Source organism: Tursiops truncatus, chromosome 4 (genome assembly GCF_011762595.2).
Source record: "Tursiops truncatus isolate mTurTru1 chromosome 4, mTurTru1.mat.Y, whole genome shotgun sequence".
Classification (NCBI taxonomy): Eukaryota; Metazoa; Chordata; class Mammalia; order Artiodactyla; family Delphinidae; genus Tursiops; species Tursiops truncatus.
This window is the reverse complement of record NC_047037.1, coordinates 40783461-40807213: the sequence shown is the minus strand read 5'-3', so window position 1 is coordinate 40807213 and position 23753 is coordinate 40783461. Positions and strand designations below refer to the sequence as shown.

The following is a 23753-nucleotide window of genomic DNA, read 5'->3' as shown; positions in this document are numbered from 1 at the left end:
TCCACAATGGAGGAAACTTTCCTACATCTTACTTTTTCCTCTTACTTTATTGACAACATCTTGCAAATTAATTACCTTCCTCAAAATTTTATCCACTCTGGGGCTTCCCTGGTGGCGCAGTGGTTGAGAATCTGCCTGCTAATGCAGGGGACACGGGTTCAAGCCCTGGTCTGGGAGGATCCCACATGCCACGGAGCAACTAGGCCCGTGAGCCAGAACTACTGAGCCTGCGCGTCTGGAGCCTGTGCTCCGAAACAAGAGAGGCCTCGATAGTGAGAGGCCCGCGCACTGCGATGAAGAGTGGCCCGCGCACTGCGATGAAGAGTGGCCCCTACTTGGCACAACTAGGGAAAGCCCTCGCGCAGAAACGAAGACCCAACACAGCAAAAATAAATTAATTAATTAATAAAATCCTACCCCCAATATCTTAAAAAAAAAAAATTTATCCACTCATTCTTGCCCGGAATCATGAAAGAAGACAGTTCTTGCATTTTTGCTGAAGGACAGATGATTCTATGGGCAGGAATTACTTACACAAAATGAATCTCCCAGTCTAACTGTGCCTGAAGGATTTTTCTCCACCATCTTTATAGCCCCCTCACACTAATGTAAGATCATGGTCTCAAGAACTTGTATTGTTTCTATGTATTCCATTATCTTCATCAATAACATGTTATTTTAAATGCATATTAAAAATACATTTATTTCCACTGCCATCAGTTCCCCTGGCAAACATTAGTGATTGCTTTTCTCTTGAGTTCTCAAAGGGGCATTTTTTAACATGGCTGCCTTTTCTTTCTTGTCAGATCTTTTTTTTCAGTCTGTTCAATTAGCAGCATTTAATTAACAAAGTGGGTTACTTCGGGCTCTGCAAAACACCCACTGCACATCACGTGTCTTTTATGGGGAAAAAGGAAGGGTGTGACATTTGAATAGCAAGAATTCATGAATAATCTGCCACAAGATTCATACAATTTGAAATCTCTCAATGGAGGTCTGTACATTTTTTCTCATACTTGACAGTGAAGATAAGATTAGTAAAAATCACTTACAAGGAGGGAGAAGGGACAGTTCCCTCAAAAACTAGGAATGTTGCCCTCTAGTGTGGCGTCAAAGAGCAAACTGAAATGGAACAAACCAGAACTGCTTGGCCAGACTTTGATTACCCTATGGTTCTGATTCTTGGGGCAGGCATTATGGAAGAAATGAACTCTCCTCACAGGAAATGGCTTTGTGCTCTCTTCAGTGGTGGCTGCAGTTACTTGAGTGTTAGAAAGCTTATCTGAGAGGCCCTTGCTCTGGGTCCCTGGGCCCAACCTGCCCATCAGGTGGTTCCAACCAGGGACAAAGGACCCACTGAAAATGAAAGAAGAGGAAGAGTCATCCTGGAGGTGGGGAGAGGAAGATGGACAGCTAGAGCACTGCAGAAGAACGGGAAGCCAGTGCAGGCTTCTCCAGCGCTTCTCCTTAAGACTCTGTGCGTTAAACACTCAATCCCACCCCCCAGCATCCCCTCTCCTCACAGGGGGTTGCACTCCCCAAGGTCACAGAGCAGACCTTCTCACTGCCAAAAGCTCAAACGCTGCACTAATACCAACATCATGGTCTTGCCTACCACCCAAAGTTTACTGCATAGTTTTACAACTTAGAAATTCTTGAAGCTCTGAGAAAAACTCAAGTAACATAAATTACATTAATAGGCCCCAGGATTCGGGGGCCAGACCTGTCTGGCAGCCTTGTAAATGTTATCATCCTGCACTCGGTGTGCTCAGAAACCCCTCTGCTTATTGATGTGCTAGAATTGTTGACATTCCTTATGGGCCCCCACCCTGCTAAGAGAGAGAAACACAAATATAATTCAGTTGGTAAACTCCATTAAATAAAGAGCATCTTTAGGTATCAGGCTTGCGGAGAAGCCTGAGCATATTGTAAACTTCCTCCACTTCCCCGGCTCCTCCAGGATGGCAGCTCAGTGAATGGCGGTGGGACCCCAGATACATACTCACCATCCCCTGCCTTCCATCGCCTATTCCAGGCATGGGAACCCCACCGCAACTACTGGGCCTGATCTGTCTCAGTTCTCTCTCAGCTGGGTCTGATGAGGTCTGGTCTTCAACTTCCAGTCTACCTTCAGCCCAGGTGGGCCAGCCTACCCTTGCTTAGTGTCACTTTGCCCCAACACATTAATACCCCTCCCTTTAAGTTCACATATCAGTGCCTTTAGCTATCTAGATAGTTCTCTGTAGCATTCTTAGGAACTTCTAGAAAGGGATATTCAGGGGAATCAGGCCCTCACTCCACCTACCTGACCCTGTAGTTGCCCACCCTGTTATGGGAAGAATCACCCTGTGAGATTTCTTTCTCTCAAGAAGAAATAGTGCAAAAGCCATTCTTCTTTCATCCCTGCCCTCCCTGTACCTAAAATGTCTCCCCATTTAGCACTTTAGCCTAGACAAGGTCACCCAGACACTTGGTCACCATGTTCTCCCTCTGCCTCTGTTACCTCCTTCCTCCCACGAGGATGGGATCTCCTCTTTATCTTCTCTTCTGACCAGGACGTACCCGGCAGAATATTGGTGATGCACTTAGTCCAAAGGACGTCCCGATGGGGGCCCGCCCTCCCCTTCTCTGAAGCTTTTGATGTCATGGTTCAGGCTTGAAGGTGAAAGACTGAAAGAAAAGAAATGATTATAAGACTAAACAAAAGTACATCTGTTCAATATTGTACGAAATGTGATGCCTTTATATCTATTTTCTCAGAAGCAGGATTTCTGAATTCCTTTCAAAAGTTTCTTCACGAGGGCTTCCGGGAAGATGGCGGAAGAGTAAGATGCGGAGATCACCTTCCTCGCCACAGATACACCAGAAATACATCTACACGTGGAGCTGCTCCTATAGAACACCCACTGAATGCTGGCAGAAGACCTCAGACCTCCCAAAAGGCAAGAAACTCCCCACGTACCGGAGTAGGGCAAAAGAAAAAAGAATAAACAGAGACAAAAGGATAGGGATGGGACCTGCACCAGGGGGAGGGAGCTGTGAAGGAGGAAAGGTTTCCACACACTAGGAAGCCCCTTCCTTCGCGGGCGGAGACTGCGGGTGGCGGAGGGAGAAAACTTCGGCGCCGCAGTGGAGAGCGCAGCAACGGGGGTGCGGTGTAAAGCCAAGACATTCCCGCACAGAAGAGCGGTGCCGACCGACCGGCACTCACCAGCTCGAGAAGCTTGTCTGCTCACCCGCCAGGGCGGGCGGGGCTGGGAGCTGAGGTTCGGGCTTCGGTTGGAGCGCAGGGAGATGACTGGGGTTGGCGGCGTGAACACAGCCTGCAGGGGGTTAGTGCAACACGGCTAGCCGGGAGGGAGTCCGGGAAAAAGTCTGGACCTGCCGAAGAGGCAAGAGACTTTTTCTTCCCTCTTTGTTTCCTGGTGCACGAGGAAAGGGGATTAAGAGCGCTGCTTAAAGGAGCTCCAGAGATGGGCGTGAGCCGCGGCTAAAAGCGCGGACCCCAGAGACAGGCAGGAGACGCTAAGGCTGCTGCTGCTGCCACCAAGAAGCCTGTATGCGAGCACAGGTCACTATCCACACCCCCCTTCCAGGGAGCCTGTGCAGCCCACCACTGCCAGGGTCCCGTGATCCAGGGACAACTCCCCCGGGAGAACGCACGGCGTGCCTCAGGCTGGTGCTACGTCAGGCCGGCCTCTGCAGCCGCAGGCTCGCCCCTCACTCCGTGCCCCTCCCTCCCCATGGCCTGAGTGAGCCAGAGCCCCCGAATCACCTGCTCCTTTAACCCCCTCCTGTCTGAGCGAAGAACAGACGCCCTCCAGTGACCTACACACAGAGGCGGGGCCAAATCCAAAGCTGAGCCCCTGGGAGCTGTGAGAACAAAGAAGAGAAAGGGAAATCTCTCCCAGCAGCCTCAGAAGCAGCGGATTAAAGCTCCACAATCAACTTGATGTACCTGCATCTGTGGAATACCTGAATAGACAACGAATCATCCCAAATTGAGGAGGTGGACTTTGAGAGGAAGATTTATGATTTTTTCCCCTTTTCCTCTTTTTGTGAGTGTGTATTGTGTATGCTTCTGTGTGAGATTTTGTCTGTATAGCTTTGCTTCCACCATTTGTCCTAGAGTTCCACCCTTCTGTTCTTTTTTTGTTTTGTTTTTCTTAATTATCTTTTATTTTAATAACTTTATTTTATTTTACTTTATCTCTTTCTTTATTTCTTTCCTTCCTTCCCTCCTTTAGACAATGAGCCACCCCAAATTGAGAAGGTGGACTTTGAGAGCAAGATTTATGATTTTTTCGCCTTTTCCTCTTTTTGTGAATGTGTATGTGTATGCTTCTGTGTGAGACTTTCTCTGTATAGTTTTACTTCCACCATTTGTCCTAGGGTTCTATCAGTCTGTTTTTTTTGTTTGTTTGTTTGTTTTTGTTTTTCTTAATAATTATTTTTTATTTTAACAACTTTATTGTATTTTATCTTACTTTATTTTATTTATCTTCTTTCTTTCTTTCCTTCCTTCCTTCCTCCCTCCCTCCCTCCGTTCTTTCTTTCTTTCTTTCTTTCTACTTCTATTAATTCTTTCTTTCTACGTTTTCTCCCTTTTATTCTGAGCCGTGTGGATGAAAGGCTCTTGGTGCTGCAGCCAGGAGTCAGTGATGTGCCTCTGAGGTGGGAGAGCCAACTTCAGGACACTGGTCCACAAGAGACCTCCCAGCTCCACATAATATCAAATGGTGAAAATCTCCCAGAGATCTCCATCTCAACACCAGCACCCAGCTTCGCTCAATGACCAGCAAGGCACAGTGATGGACATCCTATGCCAAACAACTAGCAAGACAGGAACACAACCCCACCGATTAGCACAGAGGCTGCCTAAAATCATAATAAGTCCACAGACACCACAAAACACACCAACAGACGTGGACCTAACCACCAGAAAGACAAGATTCAGCCTCATCCACCAGAACACAGGCACTAGTCCCCTCCACCAGGAAGCCTACACAACCCACTGAACCAACCTTAGCCACTGGGGACAGACACCAAAAATAACGGGAACTACGAACCTGTAGCCTGCAAAAAGGAGACCCCAAACACAGTAAGATAAGCAAAATGAGAAGACAGAAAAACACACAGCAAATGAAGAAGCAAGATAAAAACCCACCAGACCTAACAAATGAAGAGGAAATAGGCAGTCTACCTGAAAAAGAATTCAGAATAATGATAGTAAAGATGATCCAAAATCTTGGAAATAGAATAGACAAAATGCAAGAAACATTTAACAAGGACCTAGAAGAACTAAAGATGAAACAAACAACAATGAACAACACAATAAATGAAATTAAAAATACTCTAGATGGCATCAACAGCAGAATAACTGAGGCAGAAGAACGGATAAGTGACCTGGGAGATAAAATAGTGGAAATAACTACTGCAGAGCAGAATAAAGAAAAAAGAATGAAAGGAACTGAGGACGGTCTCAGAGACCTCTGGGACAACATTAAACACACCAACATTCGAATTATAGGGGTTCCAGAAGAATAAGAGAAAAAGAAAGGGACTGAGAAAATATTTGAAGAGATTATAGTTGAAAACTTCCCTAATATGGGAAAGGAAACAGTTAATCAAGTCCAGGAAGAACAGAGAGTCACATACAGGATAAATCCAAGGAGAAATACACCAAGACACATATTAATCAAACTGTCAAGAATTAAATACAAAGAAAACATATTAAAAACAGCAAGGAAAAAACAACAAATAACACACAAGGGAATCCCCATAAGGTTAACAGCTGATCTTTCAGCAGAAACTCTGCAAGCCAGAAGGGACTGGCAGGACATATTTAAAGTGATGAAGGAGAAAAACCTGCAACCAAGATTACTCTACCCAGCAAGGATCTCATTCAGATTTGATGGAGAAATTAAAACCTCTACAGACAAGCAAAAGCTGAGAGAGTTCAGCACCACCAAACCAGCTTTACAACAAATGCTAAAGGAACTTCTCTAGGCAAGAAACACAAGAGAAGGAAAAGACCTACAATAACAAACACAAAACAATTTAAAAAATGGGAATAGGAACATACATATCGATAATTACCTTAAATGTAAATGGACTAAATGCTCCCAGCAAAACACACAGATTGACTGAATGGATGTAAAAACAAGACCCATATATATGCTGTCTACAAGAGACCCACTTCAGACCTAGAGACACATACAGACTGAAAGTAAGGGGATGGAAAAAGATATTTCAAGCAAATGGAAACCAAAAGAAAGCTGGAGTAGCAATTCTCATATCAGACAAAATAGACTTTAAAATAAAGACTACTAGAAGAGACAAAGAAGGACCCTACATAATGATCAAGGGATCGATCCAAGAAGATATAACAATTGTAAATATTTATGCACCCAAAATAGGACCACCTCAATACATAAGGCAAATACTACCAGCCATAAAAGGGGAAATTGACAGTAACACATTCATAGTAGGGGACTTTAACACCCCACTTTCACCAATGGACAGATCATCCAAAATGAAAATAAATAAGGAAACACAAGCTTTAAATGATACATTAAACAAGATGGACCTAATTGATATTTATAGGACATTCCGTACAAAAACAACACAATACATATTTTTCTCAAGTGCTCATGGAACATTGTCCAGGATAGATCATATCTTAGGGTCACAAATCAAGCCTTGGTAAATTTAAGAAAATTGAGATTGTATCAAGTATCTTTTCCAACCACAACGCTATGAGACTAGATATCAATTACAGGAAAAGATCTGTAAAAAATACAAACACATGGAGGCTAAACAATACACTACTTAATAATGAAGTGATCACTGAAGAAATCAAAGAGGAAATAAAAAAATACCTAGAAACAAATGACAATGGAGATACGACAACCCAAAATCTGTGGGATGCAGCAAAAGCAGTTCTAAGAGGGAAGTTTATAGCAATACAATCCTACCTTAAGAAACAGGAAACATCTCGAATAAACAACTAACCTTGCACATAAAGCAATTAGAGAAACAAGAACAAAAAACCCCCAAAGTTAGCAGTAGGAAAGAAATCATAAAGATCAGATCAGAAATAAATGAAAAAGAAATGAAGGAAACGATAGCAAAGATCCATAAAATTAAAAGCTGCTTCTTTGAGAAGATAAACAAAATTGCTAAACAGCCAGACTCATCAAGAAAAAAAGGGAGAAAACTCAAATCAATAGAATTAGAAATGAAAAAGGAGAGGTAACAACTGACACTGCAGAAATACAAAAGATCATGAGACATTACTACAAGGAACTCTATACCAATAAAATGGACAACCTAGAAGAGATGGACAAATTCTTTGAAATGCACAACCTGCCAAGACTGAGTCAGGAAGAAACAGAAAATAGGAACAGACCAATCACAAGCACTGAAATTGAAACTGTGATTAAAAATCTTCCAACAAACAAAAGCCCAGGACCAGATGGCTTCACAGGCGAATTCTACCAATCATTTAGTGAAGAGCTAACACCTATCCTTCTCAAACTCTTCCAAAATATAGCAGAGGGAGGAACACTCCCAAACTCATTCGATGAGGCCAGCACCACCTTGATACCAAAACCAGACAAGGATGTCACAAAGAAAGAAAACTACAGGCCAATATCACTGATAAACATACATGCAAAAATCCTCAATAAAATACTAGCAAACAGAATCCAACAGCACATTAAAAGGATCACACACATGATCAAGTGGGGTTTATTCCAGGAATGCAAGGATTCTTCAATGTGTACAAATCAATCAATGTGATAAGCCATATAAATAAATTGAAGGAGGAAAACCATATGATCATCTCAATAGATGCAGAGAAAGCTTTTGACAAAATTCAACACCCATTTATGATAAAAACCCTGCAGAAAGTAGGCATAGAGAGAACTTTCCTCAATATAATAAAGGCCATATATGACAAACCCACAGCCAACATCATCCTCAATGGTGAAAAACTGAAAGCATTTCCACTAAGATCAGGAACAAGACAAGGTTGCCCACTCTCACCACTCTTATTCAACATAGTTTTGGAAGTTTTAGCCACAGCAATCAGAGAAGAAAAGGAAATAAAAGGAATCCAAATCGGAAAAGAAGAAGTAAAGCTGTCACTCTTTGCAGTTGACATGATACTATACAGAGAGAATCCTAAAGATGCTACCAGAAAACTACTAGAGCTAATCAATGAATTTGGTAAAGTAGCAGGATACAAAATTAATGCACAGAAATCTCTGGCATTCCTATACACTAAGGATGAAAAATCTGAAAGTGAAATCAAGAAAACACTCCCATTTACCATTGCAACATAAAGAATAAAATATCTAGGAATAAACCTACCTAAGGAGACAAAAGACCTGTATGCAGAAAATTGTAAGACAATGATGAAAGAAAATAAAGATGATACAAATAGATGGAGAGATATACCATGTTCTTGGATTGGAAGAATCAACATTGTGAAAATGACTCTACTACCCAAAGCAATCTACAGATTCAATGCAATCCCTATCAAATTACCACTGGTATTTTTCACAGAACTAGAACAAAATATTTCACAATTTGTATGGAAAAACAAAAGACCCCGAATAGCCAAAGCAATCTTGAGAACAAAAAACGGAGCTGGAGGAATCAGGTTCCCTGTCTTCAGACTATACTACAAAGCTACAGTGATCAAGACAGTATGGTACTGGCACAAAAACAGAAAGATAGAGCAATGGAATAGGATAGAAATCCCAGAGATAAACCCATGCACATATGGCCACCTTATCTTTGATAAAGGAGGCAGGAATGTGCAGTGGAGAAAGGACAGCCACTTCAATAAGTGGTGCTGGGAAAACTGGACAGGTACATGTAAAAGTATGAGATTAGATCACTCCCTAACACCATACACAAAAATAAGCTCAAAATGGATTAAAGACCTAAATGTAAGGCCAGACACTATAAAACTCTTAGAGGAAAACATAGGCAGAACACTCTATGACATATATCACAGTAAGATCCTTTCTGACCCACCTCCTAGATAAACGGAAATAAAAGCAAAAATAAACAAATGGGACCTAATGAAACTTAAAAGCTTTTGTACAGCAAAGGAAACCATAAACAAGACCAAAAGACAACCTTCAGAAAGGGAGAAAATATTTGCAAATGAAGCAACTGACAAAGGATTAATCTCCAAAATTTATAAGCAGCTCATGCAGCTCAATAACAAAAAAGCAAACAACCCAATCCAAAAATGGGCAGAAGACCTAAATAGACATTTCTCCAAAGAAGATATACAGACTGCCAACAACCACATGATAGAATGCTCAACATCATTAATCTTTAGAGAAATGCAAATCAAAACTACAGTGAGATATCATCTCACACCAGTCAGAATGGCCATCATCAAAAAATCTAGAAACAATAAATGCTGGAGAGGGTGTGGAGAAAACGGAACACTTTTGCACTGTTGGTGGGAATGTAAATTGATACAGCCACTGTGGAGAACAGTATGGAGGTTCCTTAAAAAACTACAAATAGAACTACCAAATGACCCAGCAATCCCACTACTGGGCATATACCCTGAGAAAACCATAATTCAAAAAGAGTCATGTACCAAAATGTTCACTGCAGCTCTATTTACAATAACCCAGAGATGGAAACAACCTAAGTGCCCATCACCGTATGAATGGATAAAGAAGATGTGGCACATATATACAATGGAATAATACTCAGCCATAAAAAGAAATAAAATTGAGCTATTTGTAATGAGATGGATAGACCTAGAGTCTGTCATACATAGTGAAGTAAATCAGAAAGAGAAAGACAAATACCGTATGCTAACACATATATATGGAATTTAAGGAGAAAAAATGTCATGAATAACCTAGGGGTACGACAGGAATAAAGACACAGACCTACTAGGGAATGGACTTGAGGATATGGGGAGAAGGAAAGCTATGACAAAGCGAGAGAGAGGTATGGACATATATACACTACCAAACGTAAGGTAGATAGCTAGTGGGAAGCAGCCGCATAGCACAGGGAGATCAGCTCAGTGCTTTGTGACAGCCTGGAGGGGTGGGATAGGGAGGGTGGGAGGGAGGGAGACGCAAGAGGGAAGTGATATGGGAACATATGTATATGTATAATTGATTCACTTTGTTATAAAGCAGAAACTAACACACCATTGTAAAGCAATTATACTCTAATAAAGATGTAAAAAAAAAAAACTTTCTTCACTAGTTTTTAGCTTTCTAACTTGCCAGTGCACCTTTAGTGCACCTTTATTCGAAGAAGAACTTTTTCATTATCTCATTTAAAAAACAAAACAAGAGAAAACAAACCCACCTAACTAGTTCTCCAAGATTTGCTCTCAAGTGAAAGGCAGTCAGCAGTATGAGAATGGAGGCTGCAGAAAAGCCGTGGGTAAGGAATTAAACACAAGATTCAATCCACAGAGAAAATAACTCACAGAATTTGGGGCAAATAATAGTTTCTGAAAAATTCAACACCAGCATTATTAATGAAGTAGACTTGTTTTATATGATGGTGAACATATACTCATAACTGCTTTAATAATCTTCAATATCACACAATGAGGACACACCTGCCAGTTTCCAAAGGTGAGCACTGCCCTATGAAACTTAGAAACTCTTTAAGCTCTGGGAAAAACTCAAGTAATAAAATTACATTAATATAAGACCACTTTTTCTAGCTTGTTTTAAAAATTAATCTTCCAATGTGCTTGCCTTAGTGTGACTCAACGTCATTTGATTTACTTTAGGAATTCAGTCCAAATATTGCTGTAATTTTTGGCACAAAGAGTCATTTGCAAGGTCATGGGGTACGAGTAAAAGACTAATTTTCTCATTACTTGTCATTTCCAAATAGTATTTATATGTCCTTTTGAATAGTAATTACAACTCAGGGAGAAGTTAGAGATCACTTCTAGAGCCTCACTATTAAAGTCTCAAATAGATGCCAGGTGAAAAAATTTGCATAGTGACTATTATGGGCATTATTTTTAAAAGTCATTCCTAAGCAAGATACGTTTTCTTCTGTTTTGTTTTTTTGTTTTTTGCGTTACGCGGGCCTCTCACTGCTGTGGCCTCTCCCGTTGCGGAGCACAGGCTCCGGACGCGCAGGCTCAGCGGCCATGGCTCACGGGCCCAGCCGCTCCGCGGCATGTGGGATTCTCCCAGACCAGGGCACGAACCCGTGTCCCCTGCATCGGCAGGCGGACTCTCAACCACTGCGCCACCAGGGAAGTCCAAAATAAGTTTTATTCAATTAAATTGACTAAAAAATCCATTACAGATTGCTTCTAGTAGGTTCTCTTCAATATTTACATAACAGTGTCATTGTCTTCCATGGATGACTTAGATCACAATCAAAAAAGAATAAGCCTCTTTTTGGTACCACTAGTTTTTAAAAGGGGGGGAAATGATGAGATGTGTTGAAAAATATAGCTATGAAGAAATTCTGGGGAAAACAGGCCGAAATAGGAATAATAATTTTCTGAGAATATCAAGTCTACTTAAGCTCCTTAGTTAAACTTCCCTGAAACTTAATTGTTAAGCAGGATATAAAATGTCACTGAGAAAAACCACAGTTTTTTAGGAACTGGAATCTCTTCTGTCCTATTTTTCATTTTTTAAATGTCAAAATCCACTTTTCAAGAGCAAAGAAAGAGCAGGCATGGATATTTCTCTATGAACTCTTGCAGCTCTTGGTTAATTTGTGTATTAACATACTTACCATGAACAAACTTCTGCATATGTTTATCCACCCCAACACACACACATACACACACACACACACACACACACACACACCCCAGATTATAAACTAGGGCAGGGATTGTATCTTAATCTTTTTTAATCTTCCATAATTCTTATTTCAGTTCTTGTAGAGAGTAGGTGCTTAGAAAATGTTTATCAGGTTGAACTGAATTTTGCTTTAATGGTTTAAAATTTCAGCTCCTGTTTTCTATAGAGAAACATGGAGCTAATAGATGGTGAACTTGACACAGGCAAACGCTTAAAAAGAGAGAGAGAATTTCTAAATAAATTATCTAAAAACCTCCATAATTTTATGGTACACTGGCATGGTGTGCAGACTAAATTTTATTTTTTTATCAGTCCTATTATTATACCTAGATTCAGCAGAAATTTTGCTGATAAGTCAATATGGTAAATTTCCAGGGTTTTAGATTGTCTATTCAAAACCTAAAGCTGCATTGACAAAAAGTATATCAAAGAGACTGATTGCACTGACTTCTGATTAAATTAGTACTGGATAAGCTTTACTGCCTTCCTTTTTAATATCTCACCACTGAAGGCTCAGTGCAGGAAGGCTGAATTTAATTGTGTTATATCAGGTTTCAGAAAGTATGCCTGTCTTTCCAGATTCTACCCACTTTTCCCTCTAGGATAATTTTCTTTAATTAAAGAGATAACTGTCTGCCTCTGTGTGTGTGTGTGTGTGTGTGTGTGTGTGTCAAGAGTGGCTCAGAATTAAAGACCTAGAAAAAGCAATGCACGCACAAATGAATACAGCTCTGATGAAGCAGAGTAACCAGAGGAGGAAGGAAGGAAGGAGCTAAGAAAGGAAGTAAAAGGAGAAAAGAAGTGAAAGATATTTAAATGAAAAACAAAAATAGATGGAGAAGTGAGTTTTTGTGGATTTAAAGACACTACTCAGGCACAGCCAGGACTCTGCCTCTTCCTGACTCAGTTACCTCAAGGCACTTATCACCCTGCATTTCTCTCTGTAGTTCTTACAGAGTGTTGGTCCATGCTTCTCAAAGTTGAGCGTGTGTATGAATCACCTGGGGACCTTATGAAAAAGTGCAGATTCTAATCCCATGAGTCTAGAGTGGATCCTGGGAGTCTGCATTTCTCACAAACTTCCAAGTGATGCTGATGTCATCTGGGGACCACACTCTGAGTAGGAAGGTGTTAACTGACACACTTAAGCAAGAAACTGGTTTTCTTGTCTTAAAATATAGAAGTGGGTTTCTCCATGTTAGCACTCTGGATTTCTGGGTTGGATGAGTCTTTGTTGTGGGGAGATGTTCTGTGCACTGTAGGACGTTTAGCAGCATCCCTGTCCTCTACCTACTAGATCCCAGAAGCAAATCCCCCAATTGTGACTATCAAAAATGTCTCCAGGGGCTTCCCTGGTGGCGCAGTGGTTGGGGGTCCGCCTGCTGATGCAGGGGATGCGGGTTCGTGCCCCGGTCCGGGAAGATCCCACATGCCACGGAGCGGCTGGGCCCGTGGGCCATGGCCACTGAGCCTGCGTGTCCGGAGCCTGTGCTCCGCAACGGGAGAGGCCACAGCAGTGAGAGGCCCGCGTACCGCAAAAAAAAAAAAAAAAAAAAAAAAAAAAGTCTCCAGATACTGCTAAATGTCCCCTGGGAGGCAGAATCACCCTAGCTGAGACCACTGAAATAGAAGATATTTGGGGCTATAACTGGGGGAAAGGCCGCTGGATAAAATGCATGCATCTTTCAGTTCTGTGCTAGCCCTGACCCTTACCCAACCTTTAGAAACAGTGTTAGAAGCCTTCATGCCAACACCTCAGATGAAAACATTACAACTCGGCCAAGTGGAGCCTGGCCTCCCTCCAGGGAGACCTGCCATCCAAGAGCCATCTCCTCCATTTGCTGCAGAGCTGGCAAGATCTGAGAGTATTCTTAGCATCTAGAAGGAGTAAAATTCTTTGTACCTATTCTTAGGGTTTAGATAAATGTTAAACTAGCAGACATTTTTACTATTTTCTACAATGTTAAGTCAGACGCCCACAAAAATGTAGTTTTAATATCACCTACACAGTGTATCTCAGAGATCCATTCCTTCCTTGTAATTATGGAAGGAAATAGCACATATTTTTTATAATATTTCAGAAAAATAAGAGAAGTTAGTGTGGCCTTTAGGGTGAATTTGAGTTTCTTCTTCACGTCAAAAAGGGTAGTAAAAGGGCTTCCCTGGTGGCACAGTGGTTGAGAGTCCGCCTGCCAATGCAGGGGACACGGGTTCGTGCCCCGGCCCAGGAAGATCCCACGTGCTGCAGAGCGGCTGGGCTCGTGAGCCATGGCCGCTGAGCCTGCGCGTCCGGAGCCTGTGCTCCGCAACGGGAGAGGCCGCGACAGTGAGAGGCCCGCGTACCGCAAAAAAAAAAAAAAAAAGGGTAGTAAAAGAATCTCTTTTATTTTGATGTTGTCATTTTCTTTTTCTTCTACACTTAACAACCAGATTACTCAAATTCTTCCCAAAGTATTTTCCTTTACCTTCTTCATTTATTCTGTAGTTCAATTATATTGTATAAATTCAATTGAATATTTACTAGGCTCTACTAAATTACAAACCGAGTGGAGGACAGAAGAATAAGGCAGTGTCTATAATCTCAAAGATGTTCACCATCTATGTAGTTAAGGTAAAACTAACACAAAGCAACCAGAGAAAAATGCAAACAGTTCTAAGACTCCTGACTCTTGAACGCTGCCCCTCATGCAGAAGGCTCCCAACTAATCCTTGTGGAGTGAATGGACCAACCACTAGTGCTCCAGTTTCCGAATGCCACCAAGGCTGACAGATGGAGACCCACGAGGGGTTACACTGGTCAGAGAAGGCCCCCTGGTGAGCACTGCACTGAAACCTCTGCGCTACTGCTACCTCGGCAGAGCCTGGCTTCTAGCACACGAGGCTGTGTCCCTGGGATGAGCCCAGCCCCCTATCAAAATGCCTGCCTGAGAAACCACAGTGCTGCCGGCAAATTTACTGCTTCCCTACCGACACCTGAGGACGGCCAGAACTCACTTTCTTAGAGCATTTCCTTAAAAGGGCCCACCATTGTGAATCCTTCCTCTGTCCCTGGGAGATGTATACTATCTCCTACAACTCAGGAGTGTCTTTCTAAAGGACCTGAGAGCCATTCCTTTGAAGTGTAACCATCAGAGGATGGGGTCCCTCTCTCCCAGTCTCTGCAGGAGAACAGAACCCTGACTTCGTCATTGCCAGCTGGCGCCCAGAGCTACCTCAGCACATTTCCCCTTGTCAACCAACCCTCGGTCAGGTTTCACTGGATGCCCCACTCCCTCCCCTCCCTACTCTTCCCTTTAAAACGCCTGGTCAGGGCTTCCCTGGCGGCGCAGTGGTTGAGAGTCCGCCTGCCGATGCAGGGGACACGGCTTCATGCCGCGGAGCGGCTGGGCCCGTGAGCCATGGCCGCTGAGCCTGCGCGTCCGGATCCTGTGCTCCCCAACAGGAGAGGCCACAAGAGTGAGAGGCCCGCGCACCGCAAAAAAAAAAAAAAAGCCCGGTCAAAAAGCATGATATATAACTGTGTGATCTTAATTACATAAAAATGGATGCTTAGTTGTGTAGATACACAAATGAGACCTAGAAGGACACATCAAGTGGTAAACTGCTTGTGATTGTGGATGACTTTGTTATTTGCTTCTTGTGCTTTTTGGTTTCCTATTACGCACGTGTTAACTTTTAAGAAATAAATGTTATTTTTAAAACCTTAAAAAAAAAGAAAAATGCCCTGTCAACCTCTACACAAATCAAAATGGAGCTCAGCTCTTTCCCCCACTGCCAGTAGTTACAGAATCAAATCTGTTTTCACCACTTTAACTCCTGTCCGGGTTTGTTTATCTTTGACAGCGGTGAAGGGAAGACTTCGGGACAACAGGCAGAATTTTCCTGTCATCGGTCCCTTCGGTGTGCCTTCTACACTCCATTTCTAGACATTAATTAATACCCCACGTTCCAAGCTCCCTGCAACCCCTGCCACTGCCTACCACCATCTCCCACGTACCTGCTGAGTCTTTCCCCAATCAGTCATCCGAGGAGTGTGGTCCTGGGGGCATGTGGTTGTATACGCCTGGAGGGGGCTGGTATCAGAAGTAACACCCCCCCACCACCCTCCACCCCCCACCCCCGCTGCATCTAACTCCCTTAAGTGCTCAGAAACAGTGGCCCTCACCAGGAGCCCCTACGGGCAAATGAACTGAAATCCCTGCTCCGTCCAGGTGTGGTGGAGAGGGACCAGCCTTCCCTGGTGGGAGGAAATGAAAACACTGATCTTGGTGCCTCCTCCTTCCCCATTTATCCTGCATCCCTAAGATCAGAGATGTAAGAACTCGAGAGGGCTTGGAGCTCCTTCAGTACAAGCTCCCCATGTAATAATAGAGGAGATGAAGACCCAGGGGTTACAGCTACTACAACCACCACCACGAGTTTTACTCTTGCAAGCACACTCTGCCCCAGGAATTGTTTCAAATGCTTCATAAATGGCACCATTCTCCCCATTTTACAGAGGAAAACACTGAGGCTCAAGGAAATTAAGTCTTACTTGAGGCTATGCAGCCAACAAGGGGCAGGGCTGGAATTCAAACTCACTTTTTAAAAAAGCTAAACTTCCAAACATTTCACAAATATGAAACGTAAACCATCTTGTCCCCCAAGTTTAGTAAAATATTAAGACCACCACCCCATTTTGTTAGATACATTTTTTTAAATGTGTACAAGATGATTCGTCCTGAGGATGTGCGTGAAAGGGGCTATGACATACAGTTAGACATTTTCACAAGGTTTTCTGTTGACTTACCCATAATCACATTTTCCTTAAATTTGACAAAATTTCAGCAACAGTTGATTTGAAAGATGAAAATATTAAGATAACATGTTACCCTGAGAAAAGCTAACGCTTGTAAATCATGTGTTATTTGCCTCAGTTCAGTAAAAGACTAATTCAGTAAACTATTTTGCAAACATCAAAAGTTCCATAAGGGGGCAACATGGGGCCATAATATATTTCAAAACAAAAACAAAAAACAAAACCCTCTTTAACCTCAAAAATTTCCAGAGCCACAGCTTACTCCAAAAATAATATTCCAGGAATTGTTTTTAAGAATTACTGCCAGGAATTCCATGTTCTATGAAATCTTCCCAATGGCAATCAGAGCTACGTAACAGAAGAATTAAGGAGTATTAAGAACTGAAGTTACACCTTGGGCAAGTCCCTTACCCTCTTCGAGTTCGTATGTTCTTATTTGTAAAATGGGGCTAATCCCACCTGCACTGCTTACTAGAGAGAGCTGGTACCAATTCCCAATTTAACACTCTGCTGCTCATGTAAGATTTGATTAAAAATACGGTTAATTCAAATAGATGGTGGCATCACCTGTTTGCTTCCAAGATCCTCAAGATGACATAAGCCCAGAAGCATAAAGCGGGAGATAACCTCCTACAACCAGAAATTTTCTTGATGTAAAGGAAATCAAGGCCCTTCCTCAAATGCAGTTTTCTCCTGTCAGGGATTAGGGGCCATGTGGAGACATGGCTCAGAACCAGTGGCACCTGGGTGGCCAAGCTCCATCAGGGCTCGGGGAGTTTCCAGTGGGTCTCAAGAAACTGGTCACCAATAACTGTAGATATGTAACAGATTAAACTTATGCATTTAAAAATGCCTCTTGAGCTTATCATACTAAATGAGGTCAGAAAGCGACAGACAAATACCATACGATATCACCTATATGTGGAATCTAAAATATGGCACAAATGAACCTATCTACAAAACAAAAACAGACTCACAGACATAGAGAACAGATTTGTAGTTGCCAAGGGGAAGGTTGGGTGGGGGAGGGATAGAGTGGGAGTTTGGGATTAGCAGATGCAAACTAGTATATATAGAATGGATAAACAACAAGGTCCTACTGTATAGTACAGGGAACTATATTCAGTATCCTGTGATAAGCCATAATGGAAAAGAATATTAAAAATGTATATATATGTATAACTGAATCACTTAGCTATATAGCAGATATTAATACAACATTGTAAATCAACTATACATCAGTTAAAATTTTTTTAATTAAAAACAAAGAATAAAAATGTCTCTTGATTAACTTTTTTGAATATGATTTTACAGACTTTCATGAAATGATGTCGTGCCCGGTAGGTTGCCTAATGATTTATTTGCCTGCTCTTCACCTTAAAGGTAGAAATTTTAGGTGTTGTTGAATCATTGCACGCTGTGACAGTACTGGTTGATGTTAATGATACAACCATGAGGACCTTGTTTTGCACATCATGTTTAAGAAAACTAACTTTGTATACTGCCTTACAGTTTGTGATTTTATGTAAGTATACTGCTTTACAGTTTAGGATTTTATGTACATGTTTATCTCCAGAACTAATTCTGACAGCATTTTGAAACTCATATCACTCAAGGTGCTTTGCTTACGTGAGGGCAGTTTTTTCACCAGTCTCAAAATGAGAGTACTAAAAATCAAATGAGTCAAACAACTTTGAGATTCCCGTCAAATCCCCTGGTGACCTGATGTAAGTCATCAGCTGGGGTCCCTGAAGAAATGATGGGGTAAGACCAGGTTATTTAGCCTAAACTATAATATGAATTTTCAAAGGGGGTCCCTGGGAGATAAAAATCTGTTTAGCATTTTCCACAGATGTTATATATTATAAAGACAGGGATGGGAAACCATCCCATTCCAGAAAATTCATCAGTTGGGGAGGAAAAAATATATAATGCTTAGTCAGAATCATAATAGGCTCAACCCTTGAGAAAAAAAACAGAGCATGGCTTCATCCATCTACTGAGTCAATATTTGCACATTCAAAACTTGCAGGTATAAAATGTACATATTTGCTTTGAAAAGAATTTTAGAGTTGGAAGATATTCTATTCTTGGTGTCAACCTTTGCCATCTCCTGGCTTTTTTTCTACTGTGTATGAAAATTTCTCACAAGGAATTTTACTTCTTACAATTTTAAGGGTTCTTCCTATTGTGCTGAAAAATCCACGGCTAGAAACAAAAAAGTTCTATGCCTCTGGGTCCCACCCTCCTCTGCAAAGCTTTACTTCGGATTTGATTGTGAGTGCTGACCCTCTGGCAAGGTGCAAAAGAAAGTTCTCAAGAAGCAGTGAGAGAAGGCAGAGCAAAAGAGGGGAAGCAGGAGAAGCCAAAGGGGAAATGTTCTATTTGTATTCAAAGAAAATTCTGTGACTGTGGTGTTGTGACGGAAAAGAGCCATGCTTTGGGCGCAAGAAATAAAGGCACAGGATGTAATAAATATAAGTGCTACTTTGGGAGGAGTTCAGAGAATATTTGAAATCAGAGTTGTCCTACACCCAGGTTTTATCTCTGGAGTTAACAGACCCTTTCACTAGGCTCTTTGGTAAGTGGCTTCAGGAAGTCTTAGCACCATCTGCAGCCTTCTTCTCTTAGGCGCCACACGCACACACACGTGAAAACAATGGCTAGATTTCCTCAAACACTAGGGTATTTTAACTTAATACATACCGAAATTTTCAGACCAGTTTTTGCATTTAGATGAGGGCTTTGCCCCTGTAATCCCTGCTGAGCCAGTCTTGCCCTAAAAAATGCATTCTGGGTCCCTGTCCGGGAAAGCTGGTCATCATCCTGGTGCATGCCTCCCAGCTCTCAACCTAGGGATCCACATGCTAGGTTTCACTGGGGTTTCCACCCACCTGAGTCCTCTCCATGACATTAATTTGAACCCTTCTGAGGCTGCTTCTTTCTCATCACCTGCCATTCTGCAAGCCTGCTGTTTCACCACAGCAGAGAATGCCAGGATTGCCCACAGTGATCCAACTCTTCCAGGAAGTTCAAACAGGTAAAAGGCACCATCAGCACCACCTCTCCCAACCTTGCCCATCGCTTTCAGGAGCTTTTGCTCCCTTTTTCACATCCCCTTACCCTGTGGGGGCACAGGGACAGCTCTCCACGTCCAAGACCCACCTACTGACTCCTGCTGTAGGACCCACAGAGAAGCTGAACTTAGCATCTCTAGTGGGCATCTCCACCATGGTATTTGCTGTGTTGGGAAATAAATTCAAAGATGCACAAGACACATCCCCCCATCCTCAAGCCAATAACCATCAAGTGTCAAAGGTAACCTCACAAGTTAACAAGATGTTCTAGTACCATGTCCTCAGGCATGAGGAAATGTTGTAAAATAACTAGATTGTCAAGGATGTAGGTTTTATGTCAGTGGCCTTGTAGATAAGCCCCAAAAGTAGGTTAGGTGAGAGCGGGAAGTTTTTCAACACCAAGGAAAGAAGTTCAGCTGAACTCCATGGGTCTTTCACAGGCCATTGATAAAGGTTTTTAGGCAAGGGGTAGCACGAATGATGTGTGAGTTGGTAATACTACCCTATAGACACCCTACCAGGATATTTGCAAGGGAAGTGTCTGAAAGCAGAAAGGCCAGCTGGAAGACTATTTTAATTCTCCAGCAGGGAAAGCACCAGGGCCTGAGCCAGAGAAGGGCAGAAAAAAATTAAGAAATAAGAAGGCTTTACAAAGGAAGAAGACACAGGACAGAACACAGAATGGATAAATGCAGTAAAGGTGAAATTTCAATCCCTAGTTCCAGGTAGAGGAGTGGTACTATGAGCAGAAATCCTCTTTGAGTTAAAGTAAATCTGTCCCTAAGGCCCCAAGAACCTCTGGTTCCCCCAAATGGAAATCACAGTGGCCTCAAGATTGAATCCTACTTTCTTCAGTTGTCCATTTAACGAGCATTTATTTAGTACTTTCTACGTGCTAGGCATTAAGAAGCCAAAAATAATGAAACGAGGTCCAGACTTCCTAGGAGTTCATCAACTAGTTCCATGACTTACAGGTAATTATTTTGGTTTCCCCACCTCTAACATAGAGAGCTGCCACTCAATTTTCATTCATGATTCCCCCCGTAACCAATTATTATACAGCTGTCATTATTTAAATGCATGTTCTCTTTGAACTATCACTAGCCACGGCTAGTGAGTAATAAGGTGTGAATTATTTATTATGCTCCCCTTTCTAGCTGCATTGTCAAGGAGAACACACAGCTTAAAGAACACCATTTCAAATGCAGTATCAAACAACACAGAGAGCCAGAGGCACTGATCCTTCACAGTTTTTAGCAAAAAGTGTCCTTTCCCACTATTTCCCAGATGGAATTTTGTGTACCACTAAGAGGATGGGCCGTACACTCCACTGTACTCAGAGCCACGGGTAGCAGGGCACATTATTCTGGAGCATCTATTTTATTTGAAGATTTGGGGTAATTTATTGATTTGAAATGGTTTCTATTAAAACACACCAAAACATTATGCAGTAGAACATAAATCTGGCACAAGATTTTCACTTAAACAGGGGACTAAACATAAATTTAGTGCTGGGCTGCTTGGGTGCACGTGAAAGAGATTGAGGGAGCAGGGAGAGGAAGGTAAGTATATTGGCTCTTGAATGCTCTCTAGGGAAAAGCTTTGGAACCTCGATGGATACATCCGGGCCAGCCTAATGACTCACATGCCTCAGGATGAAAAAAACAATCCAGGACCACTCAGTGAGACCCAAAACTCCGACTTGCTGGGTATCAGGACCATTTTAAAATACCCTTCCTTTCCCCCTACATTTACTTTCAGTGGAGCTTATATGTGCTTTATAATTCTGAGGCTATAGGCTACCCGTTATCAAATCAATAACTCTCTGAAATCAAAGAGCAAGCTATGAACCGAGTGACCACATCAGAGCTGACAGTGGTATATGTGAGGTTACATACTTGTGAAGATGGACACCATTCTCTGCGGGACATGGTCCACCCCCCTCACCATCTATGAATCAGTGACGTGTCCCAACTAAAACACCAGCAGCTCAGATTCAAGGTTGGTACACACCGTCTGTTTTCGGTTTCCCCCACCTCTCAAGGCCCTTAAAGAACACAGTAGCCCAAATATTTTTTCCCTCTAAAATGTCTGTGTAAATCTGGACACCAGGGAAATTGTCTCCATAGTAACCATGGATAAATCTAGATGGAAGAGTGGTTTTGTATCTCTTCACCTGAAATGAGAATATCTGCTTCAAACTGTATGGCTTTTTGATGCTAGAGATGATGGATTCAAAAGATTAAACATAACATTATTCAAACCTGTCCTGTGAGGCATTTAAGTAAAGTGGGCATACAATTTTCCCAGAGTTTAGCAGTTCTTGTGACTGATTTCTGGGCCTTTTTGCAGCTGGCCGAGCTTGGGTATAATAGCAGGGTGTCTTCAGCAGGAAACAGCTATAGAATCACACAGCTTAGAAAGACCCTTAATGAGGTCCAGAGCAGAGCAGGCCTCCATCCCCCAGGCAGAAGTGTTCACAGGGCAGGGGCAGCTCTAGGATGACTGGGAAGAGAGAGGGAGGAGAGCCAACAGCCAACAGTGCCCACACTGAACAGAAAAAGAGCAGAGCGTTGACAGAAGTGGTGGTCTCAGCAGACTGGTTTCCCCAGACTACTGTGCTCCCACCACCCCTCTACTTGAAGGCATAATTTTGGGAGGTGTTTAAAGTGCCTGGAAATCCTGAGTTGGAGGAGCTTGGTTGGGAAAGGGTGACCTGCTCCCTTGGCTCCCTGGGGAATTTGACCCACTTAGTCCACACTCAGGTGCAGGTGGATTCAGCCTCCGCCAGGAGCTGCAACCCCAGTGTACCTGACTCCACCCTGCCCTGCGCCAGCAGATCCTGGCAGCCACCCTGGTGCTTACAGGGCAAGCTGGACCCCAGGAACACGAGGCTCCTTCAGCTCCAGGAGCAGAGGAACCGTGGGTGGGAATGGCTAGCTGACTTCGTTTATAACTTAGTTTATAACTCTAAACTTTGGCTTAGTTTATGACTTTAAATATTGAGCTATGTGGTATATGGCCTGCTTTCATACTGCTGAATTTTATCAAGCATGAGTAATCAATTTCCAAGAAACATCAAGTCAGGGAAGCACGTTAAACCAAAGCCTACTGGTGGAATCAGCAAAAGCCAGAATGTGGAAACTCTATGGGACAAATAACAAACAGATTACAAGGGGGAGGAAAGAGGAGGCTGTAGAAACAGAGACTTCAGAAACCATTCAACCAGTGACACTGTACAGCCCTTGCTTGGATGGAGTAAGCTGACTGTGACATCATTCATGAGACAGTTGGGGTGATTTGAATACTGACTGCATATTTGACAAATCTAAGGAATTACTGTTAATTTTTTTAACATGTGGTAATGGCACTGAAGTCACTTTTTTTTTGCGGGGGGTTGGTACGCGGGCCTCTCACTGCTGTGGCCTCTCCCGTTGCGGAGCACAGGCTCCGGACGCGCAGGCTCAGCGGCCATGGCTCACGGGCCCAGCCGCTCCGCGGCATGTGGGATCTTCCCGGACCGGGGCACGAACCCGTGTCCCGTGCATTGGCAGGTGGACTCCCAACCACTGCACCACCAGGGAAGCCCTGAAGTCACATTTTAAAAATTACCTTTTAGAAATATACAGTGAAATACTAATGAATGACATGATGTGACGTCTGGGATTTGCTTCAAAACAACCTAGTGTCGGGGGAGAGAAAATATGATTAGATAGAGATGAAACAAGATTGCCCAGGAGTCAACCCCCGTTGAAGCTGGAACATGGGATATGAGGGTTCATGATGCTACTCTCTCTGGTTTTACATAGATTTTCCTCCTTCTTGCCTGCCTGCCTTTCTTCCTTCCTTCCTTTTAGCCATATCTATACACCAGACTAGAAGAACAATAGGAGTATTTGGAGCCTAATGTTTTTCCCATGTTAAACAGGGAGTATTACCTATATCAAAACATTCACTATATCAAGGCAGTGTATGAGGGAGAGCAACTCTGAATCCAGAATTAGCTTTAATTTAAATCTCGCCTTACCAGCT

At 42.6% G+C, this 23753-nt stretch overlaps 1 long non-coding RNA gene across 1 annotated transcript in view; it reads right to left on the bottom strand.

The window, feature by feature from the left end:
- Positions 1-233: 233 nt before the first annotated feature.
- Positions 234-23753, bottom strand: part of LOC109551919 (uncharacterized) — a 175556-nt gene continuing 152036 nt past the window's right edge. The window contains exon 10 of the long non-coding RNA XR_002178624.3: positions 234-2670. This is a non-coding gene — a long non-coding RNA (uncharacterized lncRNA). The remainder of the gene's footprint in view (positions 2671-23753) is intronic.